This window comes from Salmo salar, chromosome 10 (genome assembly GCF_965601325.2).
Source record: "Salmo salar chromosome 10, fSalSal1, whole genome shotgun sequence".
In the NCBI taxonomy this organism is placed as follows: domain Eukaryota; kingdom Metazoa; phylum Chordata; class Actinopteri; order Salmoniformes; family Salmonidae; genus Salmo; species Salmo salar.
The window spans coordinates 90,841,047-90,866,461 of record NC_138300.1 but is presented as its reverse complement, the minus strand read 5'-3'; the positions used below and the strand labels follow the sequence as shown (position 1 = coordinate 90,866,461).

At 44.8% G+C, this 25,415-nt stretch overlaps 1 protein-coding gene across 2 annotated transcripts in view; it reads right to left on the bottom strand.

The window, feature by feature from the left end:
* The window catches only part of igf1ra (insulin-like growth factor 1a receptor), a 127,773-nt gene that overhangs the window by 60,777 nt on the left and 41,581 nt on the right, over window positions 1–25,415 (bottom strand). The window lies entirely within an intron of this gene.

Sequence of the window (25,415 nt, the reverse complement as noted above, 5' to 3'; positions counted from 1 at the left end):
ACATGCATATAAAATATTGATGGAACAATTGATTTTCAGGACAAACTTAAAATGAATGATCAAGGAAAATAATGAATCACTTACATTTTGTTCAATATGGGGAAAATATTACATTTCCCAGAATGCATTACTTTAACCCTGAAGTTGACCCTAAAGCCTTCAAAAAGTAGCCAAACAAATGAATTAGTTGGCGGAAATATAATTGGCTATTCTAAGTACTAACGTTAAACGAGTATATGAACATTGTTTTCAAAGAAAAGTGATATATTCTTTGGTATCTGGAAGTGTGACCTGTCAGAGTAAATGAAACTCTCATGTTCTATGACTGAGTGGAATTTCTTTGAATTGTACTGAATAAAATGTTACTTCCTGTCACTTCAAATTCTACATCACGTGAGGTGTGGCCAATTCATTCGAATTGCAACTCTTGAGTTGAATGGGAGTCAATTCCAAAATTCTGAATTGAACACAACCCTTCTGCCCCCCAAAACAAACTTGATACCCCCATGGCCTGGGAGGGAAACCGAAGCTCTGTCTCCAGCAGGGAGAGAGCGGGCAAGAGTGGGAGTGGGTGAATCCTCCTCAGAGGCCAGCGAGAGGGAGCAGGGACATTCTCACGTTCCAGTCCAGGAACACAACTTCCATGTGTCTGCTATTTTACCACATCACACGCTGAGCCTTGAGGCAAGGCAACATAGAACCTACTGTTACTGTATGATGCCCTGCTGTTTCTCTTTACAGAAACACTTTGTTTTTGTCTTTTTCTTTTATAGGATGCTGTAAAATGATCTAGATCCAGTGAGAGATTGTGTCTAAAAAGAGCAAACAGACAAGGGAAGGAGTACCAATGGACTGTATTCCTGAGCAGCTCATTCCAGACTGCCACAGCCTTATAAAATTATCAATCAGAGGGAGAGGGAAGGCACCAGGGTTGAGTTCCTGGAGAAACGACTGAGACAACAGCGTCAAAACCGTTCAGACAAAGCCACAGGGAGCAGGCAGGCATCCTGCATCAGCCAGTGTGTATGTGTATGCGCGTGCCTGCCTGCGTGCACGTGGATCTGAGGTGAATGAGTGCATGAGCGGTACTGCGTCTGATCCTCCTTTCCGCCACACTGCAGCGTCTTCTGCTGTGAGCAGACAAATTAAAACTCACTCAAGCAAAAGGCTTGGCTATACCCCTCTTCCTCTCCACCACCACCCTACTCCCTCTCTGCTATCCCCTCCCACTCCTCTCCTCCCTCCTGCTGCTGCAGCCCCTAGCCAGACAGGGGCACCGGGGAGCAGGGAGGATGGGGGGGGGTCACAGCCAAGCCAAGCGGACACACCTCTTGCCTGAGTGCATTTTAATTTGGGAGGGGTGGGGCTGGGCCTCTGTGGCAGGACAGGACACGCACGTGTGCCACACAAAGGGGCATGTGTTTATAGAACATGAGGGGACACACACAGAGTGACTGACAGGGGCCAGTCTGAGGACATAAACAACCCCTGCTGCCGCCTGCTGTCACCCCTCATATCATCACTACTCTCTAATGAACCAACATGGATACCAACCCCTGTATGACCCATTTTTTCACAATGAAATTCTGAGTCTCCTTTCGAACAGAATAAATATATGCATCTACAAAAAATGTAGTTGTGCACATACCTACTGTACTGTGCTACACTGTACACGTTATAAAGTCATTATTTTTAGTTTTTGAGTTGTTGAGCTATAACCAGGACATTACATTTCCCTTCCTCAGCCCACTACCCACGCAGGCTACCACCCACGCACCCACTACCCACGCAGGCTACCTCCAGCCCACCCACCCACCCACCGCCTGCCTGTCTCTCAGCCCTGGCCCAGTTCCACTCAAACTTTCCACAGATGGGCACGGGCTCTGTGGCGGTCGGTGTGTTTAGCATGCAGCCTGCGTCAACCACACCACAGCCTGGGGACCAGAGGCTGCCACCACAGGGGCGGAGCCAAGGGACAACAGCCTGACGGGGGCAGAGCTAAGGCATCGGCATGGCGACGTCACTCACCATATCTGAGGGGCCGACACGGGAGAAAGGCCGGTCTAACACACGGACCCTGCTGCATAGTGTGGTTTATGCAGCCAGGCTATTTATATGTGTCCCTCCTTCAGAGGAGGAAGCTGGACCTATTGAATCCAGATGTGAGAGGACAGAGAGACGGCACAAGACAGAACCAGAGCCTGAAGAGACAGGGCCAGAGTGGCAGCCTACTGTGTCTGAACAGAGAACACTGTCACACAAACACAGGTAGGATATGATAGGCCTCTGATTAATGTCACTCAACATGGGTTCACCAGGAGGAGATGGTCATTACATCCATACTCTATATTGGACAAATACAGATGAAAACAAAGTTACACGCGTATACATTCCTGTAACGCTTCAGACATGTAGAGACAACAAGAGACTGGACAGTACTGTGAGATGTGCAGGGCGGGACAGTGAAAATACCAACAGCCCATGCATATTTGTACCAAAACAAATCACACATTGTCAGTCACACACACACACACACACACACACACACACACACACACACACACACACACACACACACACACACACACACACACACACACACACACACACACACACACACACACACACACAAAGAGAGAAGCGCAGTGAATATAGGTCACCTAAAAGGGCCATGGTGAATCCATTTCCGGATCTTTCCATGTACTTTAATATTTAATCGGCCCTGGTCAAGCTGCATTGTTGATTTTATGAAATAGTCAGGATAAAGTAAGTGCTATTCTGAAGAGCCTATATCCTATAGTTTAGCCCAGCGCAGCTCTCCCCGCCCATGTAGGTCCATAGCACTTGAATGACAATGAGGGCTTGTGGGACAGGGCTAAATGTGTTGTGACCCCTGATGATGAATTGCCAGAGGCCAGCCTTACTGTGGGCCTGGAGCCCATTGATCTGCTGCAGACCCAATGACACATCATCAATCCCTAGTCAACAGCTCACAGGGGGGTTGTAGGGGCCACAAAGGCCAGGAGGTCTTCACTCTGACCCTCACTCCTCCTGCAGTGGTCTATGATAAGAGAGGAACCGTACTAGAGTCTCTCTCTCTCTCTCTCTCTCTCTCTCTCTCTCTCTCTCTCTCTCGACCTCCACAGTCATAGACTTACAGGACAAGTGATGTCCAGTCAAGAGAGCGGATTTCAGACCGTAGACAATGGAGAATCTGGTCAACCACTAATCCAGTCACCTCTGGCTCTATAATCATAGTACAGTATTCACATGTATTTTCAGATGTGGATGGATAAGTATTCAGTATAAGTATACTCAGATCAGTATTCTCTGAAATAATATACTGAACTTTTGATCCAGTATTGCATCTGATTTGCACCAGCCTGCATTGTGAAAGCAGACACACACGCACACACAAACATGTGTGGTTGTGGGACATCAGTTAGTATGAGGTCTGAACAGGAGCCATTGTGGACTGAGATCCCAGCCACACTGCAGCCTACTCTCTCCTCTAATATACCCAGAGATGAACAACGACGTCAGCCCGCAAGCAGCCTGCATGACGTCAACAGATATGTGCTTTGACCAGAAGCCTGAACTGTCTGGACGTCATGTTGAAATTGTGGCCCACCATAACAGAGCGTGAGATCAGCTTTGAACAGAGGAGCACAATAAAACAGCAGTATTTCAGTGCAAGCATCACTGTCAGTGCAATGGTACAATTATCTGTCTGCTCTCCTCTCCAATAACGCTGAGGTATTCCTGGTGCCCACAACACGTCCAGTGTTCATAGAAACACTCACGTCTTGTTGACCTGTGGGGGCTAACTTATATTTACAGAGAAGTGATAGGGATGGCAGAGTGTATATTAATAAAACACATTTTAACCAGGGGGAGATTTCAGGTCTCTCCAAATGAGTCAGCATTTCTCTATAAATCATGTCTTCCTTATTAACACAGTAGCCATGTGCTCTAGCTCTGTCCAGTGATGGGTAACACAGAATGACAGTGTTGATATTGTATTCCGTTACCTAATAAATGACATCATGTTGCTGGTCAACTAACTGAGTTGTGTAGATATGACTGGGTGAAAGGAACCAATGGGAGTAGCTCTGGGTTCGGTGAAGAGGGTTATAAAAAAAGAGCACATACATAAACCTCGGAGTGCATTCCATGCCTTCCTCTGCAGCCTCCATGTGCTGCACTCTGAGGCTCCTCCCCCAGGGCCACCCGGGCACGAGGCGGGAGCAGGATCTGACATTCCACAGGGCTACGTGTGACGCCACACAATAGCTTAGGCACAGGGGCAGGAGGCCTACCCTGCCAGTCCCAACACAACCAATCACATAAGGATGCATGGCCTCAATACAACAACTTTCTAACCAAGCACATCATGTCACATATTACTAGAACGTTTTAATTTACATATTTCCCCCCATTTTTTCCCCAATTGGTAGTTACAGTCTTGTCCCATCGCTGCAACTCCCCTACAGACTAAGGAGAGGCAAAGGTCGAGAGCCACGTGTTCTCTGAAACATGACCCTGTCAAGCCGCACTGCTTCTTGACACACCGCTCGCTTAACCCGGAAGCCAGCCACGCCAATGTGTCAGAGGTAAGTAACTACATCCAGCTGATGACCAAAGTCAGCTTGAAGGTGCCTGGCCCGCCACAAGGAGCCATTAGAGGGCGATGGGACAAGGAAATCCCGGCCGGCCATAACCCTCCTCTAACCCGGACAACATTGGGCCAATTGTGCGCCGCCTCATGGGTCTCCCAGTCACAGCCGGCTGTGACACAGTCTGGGATCGAACCCGGGTCTGTAGTAACGCCTCAAGCCTTAGACCGCTGCGCCACTCGGGAGGCCCGTAATACTTTATTTTTTTGATTTGTGATATCTGTTATGTTCCTGTGCTGGTCAGCTGGTGAGGCTACTGCACATATGGTCAAGGTTACAGACCTCCCCTCCCATCATCCAGACCACGTTACCATCAAAACACGGTCGCAGCGTTTGAACCGAGTCCAGTGACCAATGGGGACCGGAGGAGGGATAATGGGCTTAAGTGAGTGTCCAGACTACCCACTGCTCTCCTAAGCCTGTTTGACCAGCTGTCTGTCTGTCTAAAGACGGCTAGAGAGTGCCTCACTCACTCACTAACTTAAGGGAGTGCTCTGAGAGGCTAAACACACTCCTGCGTAGCGGCCTACCCTCCCATCTGTTCCACCAACCGCCAGCCTCTCCTCCAACACAACAAAAGGCAATATTGACTGGATGCAGAAAACAACAAGGGGCGAATCCAAAAAGGAAAAGCTAAAACTTTGAACTCCCTCAAAAACGTCCAAAAAACATAATACAAAACAAAAAAAGTAATCCTCAGTAATTTAAATTCACTCAGAGCCCTACACAGATCCGGGGAACTGAGAGGACAGAACTGCTCCAGTCAGTATTCCGTGCAGCCCCTCGCCTGTGACATCCTTCAATCCCAAGAAGCGTTTAGCTGCAGATATTATGATATCAATCTTTCTAGAATTCTTATCCAGTCCGGCACTGCAGTCTATCACCATAGCAATAAATGCCAAAAAGTCCACAGCATTAGACTGCGGTGCCTCCACCATAGTGACCGTCTCACTCCCACTGTCTTTCACTCTTTTTCGCTGCCTCGGCATAAGAGCAGTGGTATAAAGTACTTAAAAGTAAAAATACTTTAAAGTACTACTTAAGTAATTTTGGGGGTATTTGTACTTTACTTGACTATTTATATTTTTGACTACTTTTACTTTTACTTCACTACATTCCTAAAGAAAATAATGTTATTTTTACTCCATATATTTTCCATGGCACCCAGAAGTACTCGTTGCATTTTGAATGCTTAGCAGGACATGAAAAGGGTCCAATTCACACAATTATCAAGAGAACATCCCTGGTCACCCCAACCGCCTCTGCTCTGGCAAGAAAATGGCACCATCTGGTTTGCTTAATATAAGGAATTTTTTATGATTTGTACTTTTACGTTTACCTTTGATACTTAAGTATATTTTAGCAATTACATGTACTTTTGATACTTAAGTATATTTAAAACCAAAAACTTTTAGACTTTTACTCAAGTAGTATTTTATTGGGTGACTTTCACTTTTACTTACGTTATTTTCTATTAAGTATTCTTTACTTTTACTCAAGTATGACAATTGGCTAATTTTCCCAGCACGGCATAAGAGACACGCAGCTGTTAGGCTGGCGATCTCTGCCTCCTTCACCCTAAGAGGGCACTCAGGGGACTCATGTGCATGTTCTCCACCACAATTCCAACATTCATTGTCTTCTTCTATCTTAGCAAAATGATCACTCATATCCAGTTTCCTACAAACACATGACACATGTCCAAGCGCTTTGCAGTTTGTACATTGCAATACCCTGGGAACAAATGCTCTCACAAGATAATTCACATAACCCATTTTTGTGTATAGGGAGAGACCCCTCTTTAAAAAAGAGTAGCACTGACACACTTCTCTTTTCTTCCATTGACCATAAGAGACAACCGAGGAACACCAACTGCTCCAGGAGTTTTCCTCTTCATAATCAACTTCCCCAGAGACCCCAAAAATCACTCTTGGTGCCCTGCTCTGAAAATTTAAGCAAGTCAACTCTTTCGCCTTCAATCTGGTGAGGCCCAACGTGCGCAAATTCAAATTCGCTTCCACCCTGTTCCTCGCCACCATCTTCTTCTCCTTCGTTGGGGTTTTAAACCAATGTACATACCAATATGAGGTGCATTACCGCCACCTACCGGGCTGGAGTGTGATGGACACTATGGAGGTGTTCTAGATTCTACACTCTAGTCTACATGAATGGAGGAGAGACATTATTGCTGAGTGAATTAGTTTGTTCTGGACGGGTTTTGAGTAAATTGGGGAGGGTAAAGCTTATTCCCAGAGATGTGATCGTTCTTCTGAGCGTTTGCCTTTGATGTTCATAGGTTTGACAGTGAAGGAGGATGTGATCTTTAGTTTCTGCCACTGGACAGTTGGGATATGAACCTGTGTTAGCCGCCAACTTTATCCCCCACATCCCCCTATGGAGGGTGGGCGTGGAGCAGAGGGTGAGTGACGGAGACATCCAAGTAACCATCCCCACAGCACATAGAAGGTGGCACCGCCCACCACACGTATCATTTGTTGAGGCAGTGTTGCCAATTTAGGGCCTTTGTCGCTATATTTAGGGAGTTCAGACTCCAACATGGAATCCAAGATGGTGTAGCAGTCAGACGTCTTTGTCTTGTCGTGTCCCTTGTATATATCTTTTTACATATTTTTCTTCGCATATCTTATAAAAATTATTTCCTAAACCTCAACTTCTAAATACTCTCCTGCAACCCGCCTCACCCAATGTGGCGTGGATCTGTTTTTATTTCTAAAGTATTTCTATTTACTTTGGATCTGGAATCCCTCAACTGAAGCTAGCCAGCTAACTACCTACCAGCTATCAGTCAGCAAACCACTGCTAGCGGTCATCAGCTAACCTTTAGCTCGGAAAGCTCTCCCCAGTTTGTACAACGTGACTCAAACCAGAGCATAACGGACCTATTATTATTTTTTATATTTTTTTCCCCACATCCCCGGATTCCTACTGCAAACTCTGAACATTTTCATCTGGATATTCGCAACTAGCTAACCGCAATCCAGGGTGACTACTCCTGGCTAGCGTTTACATCCCGGAGCAAGCACCAATTAGCCTGAAGCTAGCCCGGCCAGGGCTCCTGTGCTACCACCGAAGCCCACTCCTGGGCTACAATATCCGGACCCCTTCTACTGCCGGTACGGGGCACGGAACCCCGCCGATCCTCTACGACTGGAATACCGACATAATCTGCCCGAGGATTTCAACAGGCCCCTCAGGCGCGATGTCCGCTGAAGGCTCATTCTGCTAACCGCGGCCTACTAGCTACCTAGAGCTACTTGGAACCCTACTAATTCCACGACTGGTCTATCGACGTCACCGCACGAAGAGGCAAAAACAGACTTACCCCCACGGCGACGTCCAACAAAGGCTAACTTGCTAGCCCCGGTCGGTTAACTGCTAGCTTGCTTGCCCCGGTCTGCAAACTGCTAGCTTGCCTGCCCCGGTCTGCTAACTGCTAGCCCTGGTCTGCCAACTGCTTGCTTGCTAACCCGGTCTGCTAACTGCTAGCTTGTTTAGCCCCGGCCTACTAACTGTTAGCTTGTTAGCATCGGCCTGCTAACTATCTGAATCGCCGTGTCCCCAGTCAGCCCAACCACTCACTGGACCCATATGTTCACTTGGCTACGCATGCCTCTCTCTAATATCAATATGCCTCGTCCATTACTGTCCTGGTTAGTGATTACTGTCTTATTTCACTGTAGAGCCTCTAGCCCTGCTCAATATGCCTTAACCAACCATGTTGTTCCACCTCCTACATATGCGATGACATCACCTGGTTTAAACGTCTCTAGAGACTATATCGCTCTCATCATTACTCAATGCCTAGGTTTACCTCCAATGTACTCTCATCCTACCTTACCTTTGTCTGTACACTATGCCTTGAATCTATGCTATCGTGCCCAGAAACCTGCTCCTTTTACTCTCTGTTCCAAACGTGCTAGACGGCCAGTTCGTATAGCCTTTAGCCATACCCTTATCCTACTTCTCCTCTGTTCCTCTGGTGATGTGGAGGTTAATCCAGGTCCTACAGTGCCTAGCTCCACTCCCACTCCCCAGGTGCTCTCATTTGTTGACTTCTGTAACCGTAAAAGCCTTGGTTTCATGCATGTTAACATTAGAAGCCTACTCCCTAAGTTTGTTTTACTCCCTGTTTTAGCACACTCTGCCAACCCGGATGTCTTAGCCGTGTCTGAATCCTGGCTTAGGAAAACCACCAAAAACCCTGAAATCTCCATCGCTAACTATAACATTTTCCGCCAAGATAGAACTGCCAAAGGGGGCGGTGTTGCAATCTACTGTAAAGATAGCCTGCAGAGTTCTGTATTACTATCCAAGTCTGTACCCAAATAATTCGAGCTTCTACTTCTAAAAATTCACCTTTCCAGAAACAAGTCTCTCACTGTTGCCGCTTGCTATAGACCTCCCTCTGCCCCCAGCTGTGCCATCGATACCATATGTGAATTGATTACCCCCCCATCTATCTTCTGAGCTTGTGCTACTAGGTGACATAAACAGGGACATGCTTAACACCCCGGCTATCCTACAATCTAAGCTTGATGCCCTCAATCTCACACAAATTATCAATGAACCTACCAGGTACAACCCCAAATCCGTAAACATGGCCACCCTCATAGATGTCATCTTAACTAACTCGCCCTCCAAATACACCTCTGCTGTTTTCAATCAAGATCTCAGCGTTCACTGCTTCATTGCCTGCATCCGTAATGGGTCTGCGACCAAATGACCACCCCTCATCAATGTCAAACGCTCCCTAAAACACTTCTGCGAGCAGGCCTTTCTAATCGGCCTGGCCGGGGAATCCTGGAATGACATTGACCTCATCCCGTCAGTAGATGATGCCTGGCTATTCTTTAAAAGTGCCTTCCTCACCATCTTAAATAAGCATGCCCCACTCAAAAAATGTTGAACTAGGAATAGATATAGTCCTTGGTTCACTCCAGGACCTGTCTGCCCTTGACCAGCACAAAAACATCCTGTGACATTCTGCATTAGCATCGAATAGCCCCCGTGATATGCAACTTTTCAGGGAAGTTAGGAACAAATATACACAGGCAGTTAGAAAAGCTAAGGCTAGCTTTTTCAAACAGAAATTTGCATCCTGTAGTACTAACTCAAAAAAGTTCTGGGACATTGTAAAGTCCATGAAGAATAAGAGCACCTCCTCCCAGCTGCCCACTGCTCTGAGGCTAGGAAACACTGTTACCACCGATAAATCCACTAGAATTGAGAATTTCAATAAGCATTTCTCTACGACTGGCCATGCTTTCCACCTGGCTAACCCTACCCCGGTCAACTGCCCGGCACCCTCCACAGCAACCCGCCAAAGCCCCCACCATTTCTCCTTCACCCAAATCCAGATAGCTGATGTTCTGAAAGAGCTGCAAAATCTGGACCCATACAAATCAGCCGGACTAGACAATCTGGACACTCTCTTTCTAAAATTATCTGCCGAAATTGTTGCAACCCCTATTACTAGCCTATTCAACCTCTCTTTCGTATCGTCTGAGATTCCCAAAGATTGGAAAGCTGCCGCGGTCATCCCCCTCTTCAAAGGGGGTGACACTCTAGACCCAAACTGCTACAGACCTAAATCTATCCTACTTTCTAAGGTCTTCGAAAGCCAAGTTAACAAACAGATTACCAACCATTTCGAATCCCACCGTACCTTCTCCGCTATGCAATCTGGTTTCAGAGCTGGTCATGGGTGCACCTCAGCCACGCTCAAGGTCCTAAATGACATCATAACCGCCATCAATAAGAGACATTACTGTGCAGCCGTATTCATCGACCTGGCCAAGGCTTTCCACTCTGTCAATCTCCACATTCTTATTGGCAGACTCGACAGCCTTGGTTTCTCAAATGATTGCCTCGCCTGGTTTAACTACTTTAACTACTTTAACTACCAACTACTTCTCTGATAGAGTTCAGTGTGTCAAATCGGGGGGCCTGTTGTCCGGACCTCTGGCAGTCTCTATAGGTGTGCCACAGGGTTCAATTCTCGGGCCGACTCACTTCTCTGTATACATCAATGATGTTGCTCTTGCTGTTGGTGATTCTCTGATCCACCTCTGCGCAGACGACACCATTCTGTATACTTCTGGCCCCTCCTTGGACACTGTGTTAACTAACATCCAGACGAGCTTCAATGCCATACAACTCTCCTTCCCTTGGCCTCCAACTGCTCTTAAACGCAAGTAAACTAAATGCATGCTATTCAATCGATCACTGCCCGCACCTGCTCGCCCATCCAGCATCACTACTCTGGACGGCTCTGACTTAGAATACGTGGACAACTACAAATACCTGGGTGTCTGGTTAGACTGTAAACTCTCCTTCAAGACTCATTAAGCATCTCCAAACCAAAATTAAATCTAGAATCGGCTTCCTATATCGCAACAAAGCATCCTTCACTCATGCTGCCAAACATACCCTCGTAAAACTGACCATCCTACCGATCCTCGACTTCGGTGATGTCATCTATAAAATAGCCTCCAACACTCTACTCAACAAACTGGATGCAGTCTATCACAGTGCCATACGTTTTGTCACCAAAGCTCCATACACTACCCACCATTGCGACCTGTACACTCTCGTTGGTTGGCCCTCGCTTCATACTCGTCGCCAAACCCACCGGCTACAGGTTATGTACAAGTCTCTGCTAGGTAAAGCCCTGACTTATCTCAGCTCACTGGTCACCATAGCAGCACCCACTCGTAGCACGCGCTCCAGCAGGTATATCTCACTGGTCACCCCAAAGCCAATTCCTCCTTTGGTCGTCTTTCCTTCCAGTTCTCTGCTGCCAATGACTGGAACGAACTGCAAAAATCTCTGAAGCTGGAGACTCATATCTCCCTTACTAGCTTTAAGCACCAGCTGTCAGAGAAGCTCACAGATCACTGCTCCTGTACATAGCCCATCTGTAAACAGCCCATCTATCTACCTACCTCATCCCCATACTGTATTTATTTATTTATCTTGCTCCTTTGCACCCCAGTATCTCTACTTGCATATTCATCTTCTGCACAGCTACCATTCAAGTGTTTAATTGCTATATTGTAATTACTTCGCCACCATGACCTATTTATTGCCTTAACTTACCTCATTTGCACTCACTGTATATATACTTTTTGTTTTCTTTTGTTCTACTGTATTATTGACTGTATGTTTTGTTTATTCCATGTGTAACTCTGTGTTGTTGTATGTGTCGAATTGCTATGCTTTATCTTGGCCAAGTCACAGTTGCAAATGAGAACTTGTTCTCAACTAGCCTACCTGGTTAAATAAAGGTGAAATAAATAAAGACTCCTCCAGCGACTTTTATTAGTAAAAGAGGCTAGCGACAAATTCAGCTACTTTTCAGGCTGCCTTTGGGGAGTTTTGCCAATGAGAGTTTCTATGGTTTTGATAGAGAGTTTCTATGGTTTTGATAGCATTAACCGAGATTTCCCACTCAATTCTGCCGCAAACGAGATTGGGAGAAGCTGACTGTGCAACAGAAGTTATAGCAACGGTGCACACACAGGCAGAGTAGCACAAGATAAGGGTGCGTGCGGCAGGAGAGGGGGTAAAAACAAAACGCTACTTTGGGGACCGAAGCTGTGGTACAGCAAGCAAATTAGTGCTGTGACATCGTCGTGGCAACATCAAAACGTAATCTTGCGACTTCTAGTGACAAATCAAGGAGCCAGTAGCAGTTCTCACTGAAAAATTGTTGGCACCACTGGGTTGAGGAGCATTCACATTATACTATGCTCGACACAACGTAGCATGCATGGTGATACGTCAGCAGTCAGCACATACATGTACAGTTGAAGTCGGAAGTTTACATACAACTTAGCCAAATACATTTAAACTTAGCCAAATACATTTAAACTCCGTTTTTCACAATTCCTGACATTTAATGCTAGTACAAATTCACTGTCTTAGGTCAGTTAGGATTACCATATTATTTTAAGAATGTGAAATGTCAGAATAATAGTAGAGAGAATGATTCATTTCAGCTTTTATTTCTTTCATCACCTTCCTAGTGGGTCAGAAGTTTACATACACTCAATTACTATTTGGTAGAATTGCCTTTAAATTGTTTAACTTGGGTAAAACGTTTTAGGTAGCCTTCCACAAGCTTCCCACAATAAGTTGGGTGAATTTTGGCCCATTCCTCCTGACAAAGCTGGTGTAATTGAGTCAGGTTTGTAGGCCTCCTTGATCGCACACGCTTTTTCAGTTCTGCACACACATTTTCTATAGGATTGAGGTCTGGGCTTTGTGATGGCAACTCCAATACCTTGACTTTGTTGTCTTTAAGCCATTTTGCCACAACTTTGGAAGAATGCTTGAGGTCATTGTCCATTTGGAAGACCCATTTGCGACCAATCTTTAACTTCCTGACTGATGTCTTGAGATGTTGCTTCAATATATCCACATAATGTTTCTTCCTCATGATGCCATTTATTTTGTGAAGTGCACCAGTCCCTCCAGCAGCAAAGCACCCAAACAACATGATGATGCCACCCGCGAGCTTCATGGTTGGGATGGTGTTCTTCGGCTTGCAAGCATCCCCCTTTTTCCTCCAAACATAACGATGGTCATTTTGGCCAAACAGTTCTATTTTTGTTTCATCAGACCAGAGGACATTTCTCCAAAAAGTACGATCTTTGTCCCCATGTGCAGTTGCAAACCGTAGTCTGGCCTTTTTATGGCTGTTTTGGAGCAGTGGCTTCTTCCTTGCTGAGCGGCCTTTCTGGTTATGTTGATATAGGACTCGTTTTACTGTGGATATAGATGCTTTTGTACTTGTTTCTTCCAGCATCTTCACAAGGTCCTTTGCTGTTGTTCTGGGATTGATTTGCACTTTTCTCACCAAAGTATGTTCATCTCTAGGAGACAGAACCTGTCTCCTTCCTGAACGGTATGACGTCTGCGTGGTCCCATGGTGTTTATACTTGCGTACTATTGTTTGTACAGATGAACGTGGTACCTTCAGGTGTTTGGAAATTGCTCCCAATGACGAACCAGACTTGTGGAGGTCTACAATTCTTTTTCTGAGGTCTTGGCTGATTTCTTTTGATTTTCCCATGATGTCAAGCAAAGAGGCACTGAGTTTGAAGGTAGGCCTTGAAATACATCCACAGGTACACCTCCAATTTACTCAAAGATGTCAATTAGCCTATCAGAAGCTTCTCAAGTCATGACATAATTTTCTGGAATTGTCCAAGCTGTTTGAAGGCACAGTCAATTTAGTGTATGTAAACTTCTGACCCACTGGAATTGTGATACAGTGAATTATAAGTGAAATAATCTGTCTGTAAACAATTGTTGGAAAAATTACTTGTGTCATGCACAAAGTAGATGTCCTAACCGACTTGCCAAAACTATAGTTTGTTAACAAGAAATTTGTGGTGGTTGAAAAACGAGTTTTAATGACTCCAACCAAGTGTATTTAAACTTTTGACTTCAACTGTAGCTTTACAGAGTCACATCTAACAATACAAATCTTTGTTTTCTAATCTATTTTTTGGTTAGCTAATAATTTCTGTTGACTGTAAATACTTGTTATGCATGCTTATGGTGTTATAACAATTCACTTTTCACACGTTGAACATTTTTTACTCTGTTGCTATGGTCACCGGTGGCTGCCTTCCTCTGCGTGTGTGTGTGTGTGATAAAGGACATCATGCTGCTTGCTTAACGAGTGCCACTTCCTCCCAATTCTGCCCATACCTGGCGCGAACTCAGGACCTCTCACAAACAAACGTCCTCCTCAAGCATCTTAGCCGATCATGCCACCTCAATAGCTAGCTAATGAGGCAAAGCAAGCAGGACACTTAAGGCTGAGGAGTATGTTTCACAGATCCCCATGTGCTACAGTATGTCTGTGTGTGTGTGTGTGTGTGTGTGTGTACGTGTGCGTGCGTGTGTGCGTGCGTGTGTGCGCAATTTATGGTTCACTTTCAAAACTAAAGTTCCTCATTAAAAGTGATGCAAAGGGATAGCGGAACAATGCCATATTTGGACTAGATAATGCTAAACAAGGTTGGAATGTTGTTACATAATAAAATATGTATACAATAATTCATTAATTTGACAATAAAAATAACTGCTGATCGATTAGACTGCATAATTGCATTGGGGCATACTTATATGCACTGTACAATAGAGCTAAGACACTAATATTTGTGTAAACTCTAAATAGTTCTACGGGTGTCACTGAGTAGGCTGATGCCCCATTTCATGAGTGCACAATCCATTGGTAATGCTGTACATGGCAATATGAATGCCCAATACATACAATAGACTGACTAGAAAGGTGATTTCCTACAGTCAAAGTCCTACAATAAGAGCGAAGACGCTAATATTTGTGGAAACTCTTCAAAATAGTTTTTTGTGGGTGTCACTGAGTAGGCTGATATCCCGTTTCATGGGTGCACAATCCATAGGTTAGGCTCTACAGTGTATATACTGTAAGTATGCCTCCAATGCAATTATGCAGTCTAATACATCAACAGTGGAATTTCCCCACCAACAAAATCCAGTTTATTGTCAGAATAATTAATTATTGTATTTAATTTTTAAATGATGTAACAACATTCTAACCTTGTTTAGCATTATCTAGTCCACATATGGCATATCCACTATTTGTATCCATTTGCATCACTTTCAATGAGGGACTTGTATTTTGAAAGTGAACCGCAAATTCCACTATTGTTCAGCAGGAGGACAAACACAACGTTGACCAACGTTCAGATAGAAATGTATTATGTAGAACAAACATGCCTCTCTGATTATAAGGAATCATGTCAGTTCTATTCACGGCCTTTCTATCTGCAACGTTCCAAGACGATTTTGTACTGAACCTACTGAGCTACAGGATACGAGCTCCGCTCAGCCTGTCGCTTGTCTGTCTGGAAAGCCTCCGCAAATGAAAATGTGTGGTGGGCAGGGTTGACCCCCGCCGTTCCGTGTGCCGTGGCGAGGGGCTTCTCTACAGATAAGGCTGCAGCTACACACACACACACACACATCTCTCTCTCTCTCTCTCTCTCTCTCTCTCTCTCTCTCTCTCTCTCTCTCTCTCAGTGTATTACACAAACATGTACTCTGCTGCTCCGCAGTAGCCGTGTCTCTAGTCTGCTGCTGTTCAAATGGCCATTCATGGCAGTGCTGTGGTGTAAGAAAGAATCCATCAGAGGAAAGTGAGTGTGTCCCCCCAGTGTGTGCCTCAGCAGCCATTTCCCTCCACACTCATCTCATTACAGCTACAGAAGTGGAGGAGAAGAGGAAAACAACCACCACAGTTCAGTGTGATGGAGTCTGCCTGTCAGCTCGCTGTCATCCCTGTGCAGTACAGTACTCTCTCTCTCTCTCTCTCTCTCTCTCTCTGCCTTCCCTGTCTTACATTCCCTCTGCTGTTAACCAGGTATTAGCCTGAGATGAATCACTACATTAATTGCTTGGGATAGCTAGGGGATCTCTGTGTGTGTGTGTGTGTGTGTGTGTGTGTGTGTGTGTGTGTGTGTGTGTGTGTGTGGTGTGTGTGTGTGTGTGTGTGTGTGTGTGTGTGTGTGTGTGTGTGTGTGTGTATGTGTGTGTGTGTGTCAAACCGTTCACTTACAACCAGTCCTGATGGGTAAATGTCCCTGTGCTCCCTCTGTCTCCTCCTTAAAATGCAACTCATAAGAGGAACAGCGGGGCACTTAACACCACTTTGTTAGAGGGACACATGGCACTCTCTCTTTCTCCGTCTCATTCTCTGTTCCTCCTCAACTCAGAGCTGTTCCCGTAAGGTGTGTCCCCACACCCCTACACCCCCTCCAAGTCGGTCGACTGACTACTGGTGTTCTCAGATTGCTGCAGCTGTCAGGGAGGCCCAGCGGAGTGAGTGTCTTGTTTACCTAACTCACTGAGGTGGCAGAGCAGAGGGCTACCCTCATCTGCCAGCCTGCCTGCCAGGCCGCCTCCACAGCAAGCAGGTTAAGGAATGGCTATGAGAAGAACTGAACTGGTGTTGTTACAACAAACCTGTTTGCTTGGCTGGCCCTCTAGACAGGTGCCCAGTACTACATGGCCTCAAACCCATACATCTGCCAACAGGCAGGTGTCATATTCTCTAACATGTGATTAATAGTCATGTGAGAACTGAGACTGGGGCGGTTGAGGGAATACCTCTGTGTTCTGTTGTACTGTATCATCATGGCACCTTTCTCCAGAGGGTACCTCTAATCCATTTAGTGAATTAAACAAAGGTATTGGTTCCAATCACATGGATAACAGAAAAAAGGGTACTGTTGACCCCACAGGGACTTCAAAAGGTTCCACCTGAGCCAATGGGAGAGTGAGGAGTAGTAGGCCATCCAGCTCTTCTTTCTCCAGGGTTAGAACAGCACACAGGTGAGCAAGCTAAGAGTAAGAGCAGGACATTTCCATGTAAAAGGACCCATGAGCACCAACACGTGAAGTTCATAGGAGCATGTCAAATGAAAGCTAAGTCTATATAACAGCACAGTACAGTATAGTACAACACAGTAGAGTACACTACAGAGTAGAGCACACTAGAGTTGAGTACACTATAATGTACTGTATTGTACTGTACTGAACTCTACTTTATTGTACTGAACTATACTCTACTGTACTGAACTCTACTGTACTTTACTTTACTGAACTATACTCTACTGTACTGAACTCTACTGTACTTTACTTTACTGTACTGAACTCTACTCTACTACACTGTTCTGTGCTATACTGTTCTTTAATGTGCTGTGCTATACTGTTCTCTACTGAGCTCTACTGTGCTGTACTTTGATGTCCAAACTTGTGAACCATAGACGTCTATGATTGGTTCAGATTTGATCTGGTCCGGACCATCCAAATTCGGTCTTGTTTTGGGCAGAGCTCATTAAAATAATATCAAGTGAGAAGAATAATACCCAAATATGCCAAGGAGGATATTGTATATTTATACCTTTGTGTACTTATTTAGGATACATCCCCATGAAGAAAATGACAATCATTGTGTCATGGCATAGCTGACACCCCATTATTTTCTGTGTAAATTGTTCAAAGTAGTCCTTGTGCATAGAGTTGTATGGTTTGTTAAACTTTGAAATCAATGGTTTTTGTTTGGCATACAGTTTAAGTGGAAAATCAGCGCAATTCCGTTACCGTGGAATTGACCAGCACCAACACATCAATGACACCTCCACATCAGACCAGTTACCTCAAAACAGCATAAACTTGCCAACTCATGGCACCACCTGCATGACAGCCTAACATTGCCCTTAAAGGGCAACTCCAAACAGTGCATTTCTACGTTTTATAGAAAAAATATAAAGTTAAAGCGTTTTACTGAATGACAACATCATAAATTAAAACATTTTAAAAACACTTATTTCCAAACACTATGAGATTTGAGGTAACTTGGGGAGTAAGAAAATACCCTCCCTCTGACTAGAAAAGATCATCAAGGACATCAACCACCCGAGCCACTGCCTGTTCACACCGCTACCATCCAGAAGGCGAGGTCAGTACAGGTGCATCAAAGCTGGGACCGAGAGGCTGAAAAACAGCTTCTATCTCAAGGCCATCAGACTGTTAAACAGCAATCACTAACTCAGAGAGGCTGCTGCCTACATTGAGACCCAATCACTGGACACTTTAATAAATGGATCACTAGTCACTTTAAACAATGTCACTCTAAATAATGCCACTTTAATAATGTCTACATATCTTACATTACTCATATCACATGTATATATTGTATTTTATACCATCTAGTGCACCTTGGCTATGCCGCTCGGCCATCGCTCATCCATATACTTACATGTACATATTCTCATTCACCCCTTTTAGATTTGTGTGTATTAGGTAGTTGTTGGGGAATTGTTAGTTTACTTGTTAGATATTACTGCACTGTCGGAACTAGAAGCACAAGCATTTCTCTACACTCGCATTAACATCTGCTAACCATGTGTATGTGACCAATAAAATGTGATTTGAACTGAGCTTTTTTAGGACCTTTCTTATCTTTTTAATCATAGAAACGTGCTGTTTTCACATATATAGACACTGGTATGTTGCTGAAGATAGTGTATATGAGATTGAAAAGTGGCGGAATTGCCCTTTAACTCTTTGCCCTGATTCCCCATTCCCTCAATGCATGGAGAGAAACAATGGAAATCCCAAATACCATTCGGCATCCGCTAATCTTGATTAACAGTTTTAAAAAGAATAAGAAGGGCGGAATTTGCTATAAATACCCTGATTTGTTGGGGTCTAAGAGGCTAAATGCGGCATGCTGGAGTAGCTGTGCTCTGATGCACTGGGGTGGGCTGAATAGGAAGAGATGTTTTGGGAGACTAATTTCCCGTCATACATTCTTTATTTGAGCCGTGTTCCTGTGACTGTTTAAACTCCTCTAATGCCCGTGATGCTACGGAGCACAAAGGGTTATTATACATAGAGCAGGCATCGTCATGGTGACAGGACAGAACTAGAACTAGGCCCTCTGGTTCTTCAACAACACACTGCTAGCCAATGAGGAACTCCAGATCCCCAATGCGCTCTTTAATTTAGCGACAATTTAAGATGATACCCTCTCAGAACTCCTACATATTTTCCACTTGCTTGCTCTGGACCAAATGACACAGGGAAAAACAATGAGTCATCGGTTAAATGTGCCGGCTTACATTGTTTAATTGTACTGATCCACTGAAAGGAGGGTAGGAAACGATGAGCACAGAAGTGCCAGCTGTGACAGAACTGTCTGTCTGGACTGAGGGGGAATTGAGGAACGGGGTCTTGGGAGGACAGAGGTTGTGTCCTATTTTTGCCTTTGTAATCACTGTAGCTCCCTCCAGTAACCACGAGCACAACCGTTCCTTGATTTTAACTGGCGGCTTTATTCTGTAGTTTTAGTCAGAATTATCACCTTCCGTGAGAACTATAAAGTAAATGAAAATACAGTTAAGCACACTCTTACAACTTTCTTGTCTTACGAGTGACTTATTAGCTTGGTATAACTCTGAAGTGCTTACATACATAAACAGTTTAGCTGGAGCTATAACAGTATCAGATTAAACACATTAATTAAGGAAAAATACCTCATTGGCTGCTAATTACAGAAGGGAGGAAATCAAAACTTCACACTTAACATTCCTGGCATGAATTCACGCTTCATCCTTAATTATTACAACGTTACCATCCTAACATACACACTTCAACCTTTACGAACTACACCCGAAGACATGAAAACTTAGCTAACACAGCGCGGGACTGCCTTCACTCCAAAGGTGTGTTGCTACGATAATGATCCCCGTTACAACAGTTATTAGCCACATAGTTCCACTTGTCTTATCATTTCCCCCGCATAGCGAACACGTAAACAATTCAAACAAAAAACAACAACATAGACTTATAGGTTAATTGTCAGTTACACTCCCACCAATCACCGGTGATTTCTGTGAAAGAGGTCTGCAGGTTTCTTGATCGGCTTCCAGGAGGGTGACTGTCTTATGGATGGGCCTCTCCAGATAGGTGGTTTTGGTGATGCGGTTACCTCTCTCATCCAGGGTTGAGTCGCTGATCAGTAACTTGAATCTTCTCACCCGGCCATCCTGTCCCGGGTACACTTCTGTAACCTTTGCCAATTTCCACTGGTTGCGTGGTGGAGTATCATCTTGCAAGATGACAATGTCATTAATCCTTGTGTTTCTTCTGTCTTTATTTCATTTCAGTCTGTGTTGGAGGTTTAGGAGGTACTCTTTCTTCCACCTTGTCTAGAATTCATTGGCTAAGAATTGTACTCTGCGCCATCTCTTGCGGAGATAAAGATCTTCCTTGATGAACTGTCCAGGTGGTGGTAAGATAATTGTGGACTTCATTGTCAAGATCTGTGCTTTGCTTAATGCGTTGAATACGGTTAGCTACAAAGATGTGGAATCTTCTGGCTTCATTGTTGATGTAGCCAAGAACTACCTTCGAGTCTGTCCAGAAGAATTCCTGTAGAACCTTGTATCTCTAGCTCCTTTTTGAGCATGTCACTTGTTCGAACAGTTACCACCGCTGCTGAAAGTTCCAGTCGTGGTATGGTCGTAACCTTAGAAGGGGCGACTCTCGACTTCCCATAACTAGGGAGCAATGAACTTCTCCTGCTATGCTGATTGTTCTGAGGTATGAGCACTCTCCATAACCTGAGGTACTAGCGTCGGAGAAGTGATGGAGCTCATAACTCTGCATTTCCTTGAAACTTGATGGCAAGTAGCCTCATTGGATCCCTTATTTCAGAAAGGTTTTGTAGACCTTGGAGCCAGAATTCCCACTGGGAACGTAGGTCATCTGGAAGGGGGTCATCCCAGTCGATCTTGTCACGACACATCTGCTTCCCTGCCAGGACAAAGGGTGCCACAAACCCAAGCGGATCATATACAGAGGCTACTGTAGACAACACTCCTCTTCTTGTGAGTGGGCGCTCCTTGACAACTACTCTAAACTGGAACTCGTCTGATGCGACACACCACAGTACACCAAGTGCCCTCTCCATGTGTGGTTCACCCAGAGCCATATCCAGGTCTTTGGCACCCTCAGCACGTTCTTCCTTGGGAATTGTGGCTATAACTTCCTTGCTGTTAGAGATAAACTTGTGCAACCGAAGTTTGCCAACCCAACATCAACATAAAAGTTCCTTTCTATGAACTGGATAGACTCCTCACTGAAGCTTCCTCGTCCTTCGGCAGCAAGATGGTTGAGGCCATAGTTGGCACACCCAGGAGATGAAGCTGCGCCGAACAAGTGGACCTTCATACGATACATTGAGGGTTGAGACTCTAGATCTCTGTTCTCCCACCAAAGGAACCGCAGATAATCTTGGTCTTCTGCTTTCACATGAAACTGGTGGAACTTGCGCTCTACGTCACACATGACTGTGACTGGACCCTTAAGAAAATGGCAAAGGACACCCAGCAACGTGTTTGTCAACTCTGGACCGGTAAGGAGATGGTCATTTAAGGACGTCTCTCGAAACTTCACTGAGCAGTCAAAGACGACTCGTATCTTCCCAGGCTTTTGTGGGTGATAAACCCCATGGTGCAGGATGTACCATGCTGGATGCTTGTTAATTTCCTCCTCGGAGACCTTCTCAGCATCTCCACAAGCTATGGTCTCTTCCATGAATGCTGTGTAGTCCTTATAGTACTGCTTGTCTCTCCTTAGCCTCCTTTCCAGGCACTTGAGATGGTGAACTGCACATGTCTTATTGTTCGGCAGGTTGGGTCTTTCTTCCTTAAATGGCAGCGGCATCTCGTAATGTCCACTGTCCTTGTGTCTGATGCCCGCTTTCATTTTTGTCAGGAACCGGATATCCTCTTGAGATATGAGGTCCTCTTCTGCAGCTCTCTCGTTGAAGTCGGATTCAAGCGTCTTGATAATGTCCAGTGCTGTGATTACCTCTCTTACGTGTGTTCTACAAACATAGTGTACTTGATTTGTGAGGTTGGAAGAACATTGAAGACTTGGCATCACCTGTCTAACGATAACCCGATGACTCATTCCAATAGCATCGCCATAGTCGATACATGGGTTTCCATAGCCAACTATGCTCCAGCCAAGGTCTGTTCTCTGAGCAAAAGGCTGATTTCCCTTACCAGACAAAAATTTTATTGGAAGGAGAGCCTGGGAGCAGTTGTAGCCAATTAAGAGACCGACATCCCAGCTCTGTTGAGGATCAATCTCCTCTGCAATGTGTTCAAGAGGAGACCATGCTCTTGCAGTCTCTGGAGTAGGAATATCATTACTGTTTGCCGGAATAAAGTCTCTTGAGTAGGTCGTTGGCAGAGGGATTTTCTTCTCCAAGTAAAACCCTCTAACCTGCAAACCAGACAGCTTCTGGCAGAGCACGATGGTATTCCTTGAAGCCATTGTAGAGAGTTTCAGTTGTACTAGCTCCTTCTTCGTATTGAGAGCTTTTGTTGTCTCTTCAAGGATAAAAGTGGTGTCGCTCTGGGTGTCAAGAACTGCATACACGAGAACTTCACGATTTGGCTCGCTTGTAGTTGACACCCATACTGGAAAGATTGTGGAGGTGTGAGTGTTGTTAATGTCCCTTACGACTCTGTAAGATATGGCCTCACTTGACGCTCTAGTCCCCTTATCTTGTGGGGGCTCTGTCTTCCTATCCCTTGACCTTTCTTTAGTACGATCTTCATGCACGCAGGATGGATGCCTCCTCTGACATGTGTCACAGGTGTTCCTGTTATCACAATCTTTCGAATGATGCCCAGGCCTTAAACAGCCAAAGCACAATTTATTCTCTTGAACAAACTTCTGTCGCTCTGCGGTGGGCTTATCCAAGAACTTCCAACATTTATGGAGACTGTGACCTGACTTCTCACAGAAGACACAACTAGTAACAGTATCTTTCTCATCAGAGTTAGTTGCTAATACCCTTGCTCCGGGGCTTTGAATCCTTGGCGTCTTAGGTTTTCCATTTTCGCTTGGTTTCAAAGCATGAAGGGATGTTACAGGATTGCAAGCGATCTTGGCTTCTCTCGTGAGAAACTTCACAAACTGACTGAAGCTAGGAAAGATTTCAGTTTCTTCTAAGATGTCTGTGACCTTTCTATTCCATCTTGAAGTTAGCCAATCTGGAAGTTTAGGGAGGATCTTTTTGTTTTCATTACAGTCATTAAGCACCTCCAGGCCCTTATTCTGAGACATAGCAGCCTCACAGCTGCGAAAAAAGTCTACAAGGTCTCTAAGTTCAAGACTGTCCTTGGATCCTATCTTAGGCCATGCATTAAGCTTATCTCTGAAGGACTTGGCAATGAGGAATTTGCTTCCGTACCTTTCTTCAAGAATGGTCCACGCAGCATGGTAGGCTGACTCTGTTCCTAACATAAAGTAACTTTCGATGGCTTTCTTGGCAGGCCCACCGACATATTTTCTTAAGTAATATATCTTCTCAGTTGCTGGTATGTTCTTCCTCTCTATCAGAGTCTGAAAAGAGACCTTCCAGTCAGTGAACGAGAGTGGTTCTCCATTGAATGTTACTGGTTCTGGTATGGGGAGGCGGCTTTCACTGATTGATTCCGCTAGTAACCTGAACATGGTCTTGGTGCCATCTTCTTGTTGTGTGCTTGTCACAACAGGTTGTGGTGAGAGACTGTGAAATGAGCCACTTCTGTGCATGACTTCTTTCACAGATTTGCAGTTAGAGAGTAGTTGCTCTTCTCGTCCTCTGAGTTTTCATCTTGCTCATACACTTGCATCCGTGCCTTGGCAGCATTTAGTTTCTTGAGCACTTGTAGGTGCTCTAACTCTCTATGCTTGTCTTCTAGCGTCCTTCGTCTGGCAGCATTTTCTACCTCTAACTTGACTCGCAGCGTAGCTTCTTCTAAGCTGCGTTTCACAGCCTCAGCTTCTTGCTCCATTGTCCTCTTCTTATCTTCATCTTCGAGTCTCTGAAACTCTTCTAGTTGGCAATCTTGCGTAACCATTACTTCTAAAGCTGCTTGGTTGGCAGCAACTTCTGCCGCAGCCTCTTGTCTCTTGACAGATGACACGCTTGAGCGTCTGGAGTTGACCTTTGAGCTGATTTGAGACTGGGAGGAAGCACTTGAGGGCTGATAGTTGAGACTTGACTTATGTGAGAGTTCGGACATGCACAAGGAATTGCTGTCCTTCCAGTGCAGCTCTATCTGGTTACTTTGACCTTCTTCTCTGCCTTTTAAATGACACCTTACAGTCTTGATAATAGACATTGTAACTGCTTCACAAGTATCAACTCTGCGGCGTATATCGTTGTTGGGAATGTCGATTTGACGCAAATTTACATAGACAAGGTTTAGCTCTGTAGAGGTATGGCTAATCTTGTTTAAGAGGTCTTCTAGTAGGTCTTCAGAGCAACAGCCTGTCAGTGACAGTTTTGCTTCCTTTTCCAGAGCCTTCCACTTCTCATAGCTGACCCTGAAATGATGTTCGAGCTGTCTCCACATTTCGTCGCGCAGTTCTCTGCCCTTTTCAGTTAACCTGTGGACCCTCTCACCTTTTCGTGGCTCTTGTTGTGATGTCTCATTAGCAGCCACTGTATCATCATTTGCTGGCAGCCATGACTCCACACCAGTCTGGGTCTCTTCCTGCTGCTCTGTTTGTTCTGATGAAGGCTTGAAGTTTGCGAGGTGTTGCTGCAGCTGCTCAACTTGACCCACCCCATCTCTATCACCTTTAGTGAAACTACCTCTTTCTGACATTCTAAATCAAATCAAATCAATTCTAGGTAAGGTTTGGATAAGTGAGTAGGTAATTTATACTCCAATTCACTGTAATTTAAACCTTAGTACATGGTATAAACATGTTTAATGCTTGTAAAAAAGGCTTGAACAAACACCTTACCAAACAATTACACTATTAACTTACAGGTGAAAATAGAATTAATAGGTGTACGCTGACCCTTAATGTTTTGTAACTATATATATATTTAGTAAGTATCAAATAATATTTTCCAGTAATACACATACCAGCGATACATTAAGATAGAAAGACCAAATGCATAATACCAGCATCTTGATGAAATACACAACTATCTCCAGTCCTTACGAATTGTAATCTTAAAGTCTCTTATTAGCTGTTCACAAGGCTAGGACCACCTTCAAACACCTTGACTTGTACTTGCGTGTCTGACTTTCCTGTTAGCCTTGACCTTATGTTGCCTCATGACGCTTCCTTATGTGG